Genomic DNA, 8420 nt, shown 5'->3' on the forward strand with positions numbered 1-8420 from the left:
ATCAAGCAAGAATGATTTTTTTCCACCCAATCTCATACACTAATTAGTCTGTCCATATCTAGAACGGTTTACAACTTACAGTTCTTTCAATGTTCAAAAATTCGTTGATTGTAGCAGATAACAGATAACTATAGTGACAATGAATATAGCTCCAGAGATAGCATTCTTACTGGACAAAATTACGGCAATTCAAGAAATGCAAGTCCTCAGCATTCATAAAACGGTCAAAACGGAATTTTGCAGAGTACCATGAGCACTTAATAAAAAATGAAACGTCACAAATATCACAAATTTAATGCCGGAAATATTGAAAGCGTGCTTCTTCGGCACTTCGAATCATTCCATCGGCTCGTCAATATATATTGATTTACAAAACGCTTATTGAATCATTCCTGTGAAGCGAGGAGACTGAAATTGATTGTACACAATAGTATCTTTGTCATGCAGTTTTGAATGGAAATGTTCGTCTTTTATTCCATAATCACATGTAGTACGCCAATGTTTTGTATTGTCTAAAAAATACATTGAAAGGTTGAAATATGCCGGTGGTACCTTTTGGAATTTGTCACACTTCCACTGATTTCCCAGGTGGAGGTATTGTACTTCAAACCTCTTCATTATTAAATAATTCTCAGGTATCCAGCATAAGTGAATTCCAGCTCCCTGTATTCGACCAATAGCAATTCACATATCATTCCGCTTCCACACTAGCTTCTTGATTGTTTATCTCATGATGTGCCTCCTCTAGAATGTCCAGAGTGTATTCCATTTCGAATTCCAATTCTTCATCCGCTAGGAATCTAATTATGTCATCTGCGATTACTCCTTCCTGTTCTGATATATTTGTTTCATTGGGCTTGAACCGTAATGTCTGTAACTGCTGCAGAAGGTACATAGCAATGTTTGCCTTATTTAACGCCATGGTGTGTCGTTTTTTAGTCTAGAATTGTTGCCTGCACACACTCTCCCTAACACACACATACGCACGCACCTCACAGAATTGCAGGCTTAATGAAATAAACGATATAACTATTTCTCAAACACTTCCAAATTCACGGGTAGAACTCACAGTGAGAATAACATATTTCCTGCACTTGTCTCCTTACAAAGAGTTTGTCGCTGTAGAATGGTACACGATGCACGTAAGCTTCTACCTTACACCGTAGCTGCTACGACCAGGAATGTCCTTGGCAACCAATATTGCTATTCTCTTCATCGTGCTGCCCAATTTCTTGTAGTTTCAGTTTGAATCTATAAACGCACACACGAAGTGGCGAGGTCAGAACCACTTTATGAATACTGAGGACTTTCATTTCTTGCATTGCCGTAATTTTGTTCTGTAAGAATGCTATCTCTGGAGCTATGTTCATTGCCACTGTAGTTATCTGTTATCTGCTACAAACAACGAACTTTTCAACATTGAAAGAACTGTAAGTCGTAAACCGTTTTAGATATGGACAGACTAATTAGTGTATGAGATTGGGTGGAAAAACTCATTGTTGTTTGATACCTCACATGGCCCTCTTTCCATTTTAAAAAAATTGACGTCGATCTAATATGGCGGATTTCAAAATGGAAGCCATGATCTGGAATGCCATAAAAACATCCCTCCTAACTTGATTTACATAGTTGAAGTCATAACTATTGTTCCTCCATCTATTTCGAAAAAATATCGGTCTTGCAACTATCAAATTATATTATAATGGCTTTCCCACATTCATGTTTCTATTTCGTTTTCCCATATTTCTAGTGCTCATTAGCAGCTAACTTTTTTGTCAATATCTTATATTCAACCCTACTTTAGGACATTAGTTGTTTTCTTTGGCTAACGCAACGGCAAAGTGGTGAGGTCTAATTGTAAGTTAACATCATCTTCTTCTTCTTCCTCGTTTTCCTTCTCCTGTTTCTCGTAGTACTTCTTCAATCTCTGTACCGCAATCGAATCAACCTTGAATCTTCCTCGTGCAGTCTTGAACTTAACAAAATAGGAATTCGGGTGGTCAATATCCTGAATGATTCCTGGACCAAAATAATGTCCACTGAAAGCTCTGGTGGATCCTTTCTTCATGGTGCTTTCCAAAATCCATACCTTGTCTCCGACTTTAAAATTAGGTTTCGAATGACGTTTGTCATAAAATTTCGTCGCCGTCTTATGTCTCTGGAACCATTTATCATGAGCTTTGTCTCGTATTTCTCCAAGTTGCTGTAAACGTTCAGCATTGTCCTCAAATTGACAGGGGGTGTCCAAAATTGCTTCGTGTAGCACTCTACATCTGAATCCATGCAAAAGTTCAAAGGGGCTGTATCCAGAGGATAAGTTAACAGTTAAATTGTGGGCTAACACAACAGATGGCAGTAGTTCGACCCATTTTCCTTGATCTTTATTACACAATGCAGATTTCAGTCTCTGTTCAATGTTTCGGATAGCTATCTCAGCAGTCCCGTTAGCGTAATGAGCTTGAACATTTACAAATCGAATCTTAGCTCCAATCATAGCACACAACTCCTTGAATAGATTACTTGTAAAACATGGACCTTTGTCTGTGACTAATTGTTTAAAAATACCGTATTTAAAATTACATTTTCATAAAGAAAACTTCTTACAGAAGATGCTGTTATATCTGCTAATGAACCACAAATAGTATACCGAGTAGCAGCAGCGACAACGACAATCAAATACTTGTGTCTCAAAATATTACTGAAGGAGTACACCCCTCCAATGTCTACGAAAATGCGATAGAAGGGAGGCAGTTGAGGATACGTTTGCAATGTACCATAAGCAGAACCAGGTTTATTTTTGCTGGACTGGAAAATTAAACATTCTTTGCATTTCTGATAGATATATTGTTTCATATTAAGGAAATACACAGATTTCACTAAAAGATCATATGTCTTAGAAAAGCCTCCGTGACTTGAACCAACAGCAGAAGTATGAGCCGCATCAAAAACTTTATAGCGTAGTGAAACAGGTACAGCAACTAAAAATTTTATACCACTAGATGTTTTTTTTTGTTTTCTATACAATATCCCATCTTTAACCGTGAAATAAAATGCCTGTCTTTCAATTTTGGGATTTTTCTTTTCCTTGTTTTCTAACCAATAAAAATATCCTTATAAAACGGGTCCTTCATTTGTTCATCTCTGAGAGAAGGCTCGTCACTTAGCATATTGTTACACTCAGTAACAGTGGAAGAAAATACACGAGGGTCTTCCTCATTTTGTTGCTCATCAGAAATGTCCCTGGGGGCACGAGAAAAACGTGAAAGTGCTTCGGCTTCTATGTTAGATACCCCAGATATGTGTGTCATAGTAAAGTTATACCGTTCAATGAAACTAAGCCACCTAGCAAATTTGCCTACATTTTTTGTCTGCTTTAAAAACAAAAGACTCTTACAATCGGTTTTCAAAAAAAGTGACGTCCTAGTAAAACATAACGAAATGATCTAAAGGCATATATAATACTCAAAAGTTCAAGTTCATTGGGGTGCCTAGATTTCTCGCTTTTACTTAAGCTACGGCTACAATAAGCAATGGTTGCTAACTTTGGGTCATCTGGAGAGCATATGGGTTGTTTGAGCACGGCAGCCGGACCGCGAGTTGATGCATCACAGAACAAGTATACAGGGTGTTTCGGATTATAATGCATCAAATATGGCGATTTTATGATAAGATCTTTAATTTTCTCAAAAGCATCTTGTTGTTTTTGTGTCCACTTAAACGGTACATCCTTTCTGAGAAGTGAGTTCAAAGGCTCCGTAATTTCAGAAAAATTAGGTAAGAATCGTCTTACAAAGCTAGCTAATCCTAGAAAACTTTTCACATGTTTTTTCGTCTTCGGACGTTCATAGTTACTAATGGAGTCAGTTATTTTCTTGGAAATGCGCAAGCCAACGTACGAAATATCGTGTCCCAAAACTGTTAATGAAAAATAAGCCAATTTCGTTTTTTCTGGTGCAAGTTTAAGACCACGTTCCATAATTCGTTGAAATAACTTTTTGGTGAGGTTGGTAACATCCTCAAAAGTATTCCAACCCCAAAAAAATCATCAAGGTACCCGAAAACTTGTTCAGATTCTAATCCTTCCAATGTCATTTTCACTAATCTATTTAAACCAGCGGAACTCGTGATAAGGCCTTGTGGGAGTGCTGTAAAACAAAATGAACCAGCTCCTGGGATTGAAAAGGGAATGACGTGTTGGTATTCTTTTGCGATTTTCACTTGAAAAACCACTGAGCAAGTCCGAGCAGCACAGGTAGCGACATTTACTAAGACGCGAAAGAATGTCTTCTATCGACGGTACAGGAAAACTGTCTGGTGCAATGTGTAAATTGATCGCTCTACAATCCAAACAAAATCTATAAGATCCAGACTTCCTTTTCACGAGAAGAATTGGCGAGTTGTAACTCGAGATGCACCTCCAAATAACATTTTGTTTGAGCAAAGTATCAATCTGTTTTTAACTTGTTCTCTTAAGTGGAAGGGGATAGGAAACTGATTGGTGTCAACTGGGACGTTATCTAGCATTTTAATTTCATGTACGTAGCCCTTGGCCACTCCAAAATCATCCTCTGACCAAGAAAAGCAATCTTTATACTCCTCTATAACAGAATAAAACATTTGCTTCTGATCGTCCGAAAGTTGAGGGTTAATGTCCACACGCCTGACATCAAAACCAGCAGGAATGTTATTGTTGTCTTGTTTACTGGCTAAACCATGATTATGAACACTATCTGTATCATTAGGATAATGTGCACCCGGCCTAATATCAATAGCTTCACCTAAATGAAGATTTTCCTCTAAACACAACTTTTTGTTGGTTGGTTTGACTACTCTAATGACAGGATTAACAGGATCCACTCTAGACTCATTGACAAAAATTTCGGCTTTAGAACATATTTTCTCATTGGGTTGCAAAACATTTTTAACTCCCACTAAATCATTAATTTTTCGAACAGGTACTGAAACGCTGGAATTTGGTGGCAAAGTAACAGATTTCGCCGTTATGAAATACGCCTGCATAAGGTTCGCTGTTTGTTCGGAAACTGTGCCTATAGCATGACTTTCAGGTAAAGTGTGATCAGTAGGTTTCCCAAACCTAACTATATGGACTACGTGAATATCCTGGTTGATAGTGACATGTTGAGGAATTAACCAATCGTTCCCCAACAAAACAGATGATGCAAATTTGTCTACTACTCTAAAAGTATGCGTAAATGAATAGCCATCAATTTTGAACTTCAGCACAGCTAACGTGTTAGTTTCAAGTTCTTTACCCGAGATGCCACGGATAATAGTACGTCTTTTAACAAGTATAGTGTTCGGAGGAAGGAGTTCCCTAGTGCAAATTGAAATTTGACTCCCAGAGTCCAACAATGCTTTATACTCTTTATTTCCAATAGTAATTTTGATGCAAGGCAGAATCCTATCCCTAACAATAGGCGTAGTTATCGTTTGGGTCTTAAAAGCAGGTCTCTCACCATTCCCTGAACTATTTCCGCTATGTAAAACATTACAGTTATTACTTCCCTTGAATTGTGCCATGTTGCACACTAATGCTTTGGTCGGACAGTGTATTTTATTATTCACGTGAGACGTACTATGATTCTGTTTGCGCTTGTTTTGTTCGTTCTTAGGAATAACAGAAGTATTCGTCTCAGAGCCCATTCTATCATGCATATTATTATTATTATTAGCACTCTTACATTCAGAGGGACAAAAAGAAGAAAAAGAGTTACATTTGTGTTGATGAGACGGAATAGAATCTACTGACTGTTGATCACCGCATTCTTTCTCAGCGGATAACATAATGCAAACGTGCAAGCATTTCTTTTTTTTTTTCCTGTTGTTCTTCGAGAGGAAATGAAACATGAGAATTATCGCGCAATGAAACATCAGCTATCTTAGCGATAAATTCCGGTGTACTAAAATGCAAGATTCGTTCTTTCGAATTGGCTTTAATGAGCGTCTTATAATTCACTATTAGCTCAGCTGACTGTTCTTGTAATAAAAATTCACATAGCGCATCAACGGATGGAAATGATTTGTTGCATGTAAGCTTAAAATACTGAGGCAATACCCCTTCAATAAGGAAATTAATTTGTTGTTGAATAGGCATGGCTTTATCGAGACTAAGTATGAGATCTAACTTCTCATAAATGTATGACATGATAGGTTCCCCTTCTTTTTGATCTCTAGAACGAATGGTGTGTTCTGTCACCTTCTTAACTACAAAACAACCATATAATGTAATCATTCTTCTGTTTATGTCTACATACGACTGATTCACAAATTCGTCTGTCCTAGTTAAGGCTAGAAACCACGCTAAGGCTCTGTCCCGTAATAAATATGGAAGCAAATGACGCTTCTTTACTGCATTGAACTCATAAATGACGCAGTAAGATTCGAAATACTCAAAAAAACGAATAACGTCTTCCCCATACTTGCCGTGAAAAAATGTGGGGCGCACAATAGAATCTAGAGACGTAAGTCGAGCTTGTGCCATAATGTTAGTATTCACCATGTTCTATAAATATCTCTAAATAATGTAATTAAAATGCACATAAAACAAAATAACACAACAAATTGAGAGGGTGGAGGGAGGATGGTAACATAGTTGTTACCGTAGGAATTAAATACTTTCATATTGATATTGTGTATTAATGAAAAGATATATTTAAAGTAAATTTATTTAATACAAGAACATTACGTTTAATCAATTCTGCAACCACTGTTGAGGAAGGGATGTATTGAAGTACGAACCATTGAAATAGCGCAGAAGTAATAGCTGAGTTTATATATATATATATATATGTATAAATATATATATATATATATATATATATATATATATATATATATATATATGTATGTATATACATATATATACATATATATATATGTATATATATGTATATACATATATATATATATATATATATATATGTATATATATATATATATATGTATATATATATATATGTATATATATATATATACATATATATATATATACATATATATATACATATATATATATATGTATATATATATATATGTTTATATATATATATATATATATAAATATATATATATAAATGAAAGTAACTATATTTGTAACTTAACAACACTTAAACCACCAGACTGATCTCGACAAAAACTTTCAACATAGATGAGGTTCGGGACTGAAATGGTTTTATCATTTCACTTTGAAGGTGCAACTTGGAGGAAGGAAGTGCGGATATATATTAAAAATAATCGATCTTAGTGTCGAACCCATAGTTTTCGCGGTTGCTGAGATGAACACTGCCATTTCCGATGAAGCTTAAATTCTAGTTCAGCACTGCAACTTGGGGGAAGGAGAGGAATATGTATAACATGATCGAAAATGACCACTATAAGTGTCGAATCCATAGTTTTTGCGGTCGCTGAGGAGAACAGTTACAATTTCGATGCCGTTTAAATTCAAATTTACTCCCCCAAATTGAGGGAGGTATATAAAAATGATGAAAAACAATCAATATTAGTGTGGATCCATAGTTTTCGAGGTCGCTAATGTGAACAGTAACACTTTCGTTGTCGTTTAAAAAAATTAAATTTATCCCCGCAAATTGAGGGAGGATGAGGTATATTAAAATGATGCAAAATAATCGATATCACTGCGAATCCTTAGTTTTCAGGGCCACTGAGATGAACAGTAACATTTCCGATGTAGTTTAAATCCAAATTCCACGCAGAAACTTTAGGGAGGGGAAAGGGGGTGACATATAAACAATGATCGAAAATGACTGATATTAGTGCTGAATTCATAGTTTTTGGGGTTGCTGAGATGAGCAGTGACGCTTCTAATGCCGTTTAAACCCAAATTCAGCGCCGTGTCCTGGGGACAGTGAAGGGGGATATATATACCAAAGTGGAGGGGGATATATATGGCCGATATTATAGTCGAATACATCGTTTTTGGAGTTGCTTTGATGAAGAGTAACACTTCCGATACCGTTTACATCCAAATTCAGGCCCGCAATTTGGGTAGGATGAGATATATAAAATGGCTGGAAATGGCCAATATTAGTGTCAAATCAGTTTCGGGGTCGCTGAGATGAGCAGTGGCATTTCTGATGCAGTTTAAATCCAAATTCATCTCCCCAACTTGGAGGCGGAGATATATATATATAAAAATTATCGAAAATGACCGATAATAGTGTCGAATCCATAGATTTTAGGGTCGCTGAAATCAACAGTAACACTTCCGATGCAGTTTTAATCCAAATGCGTCCCCGCAACTTGGAGGAGGATATATATATATATATGATCCAAAATGACCGATACTGATATTGAATTCATGGTTTTTGGGGTTCTGAGATAAACAGTGACACTTCCGATTGCATTTAAATCCAAATTCAGCACCGCAACTTGTGGGGGAA

Source organism: Thermobia domestica, chromosome 1 (assembly GCF_964235325.1).
Source record: "Thermobia domestica chromosome 1, izTheDome1.hap1.1, whole genome shotgun sequence".
Lineage (NCBI taxonomy): Eukaryota > Metazoa > Arthropoda > Insecta > Zygentoma > Lepismatidae > Thermobia > Thermobia domestica.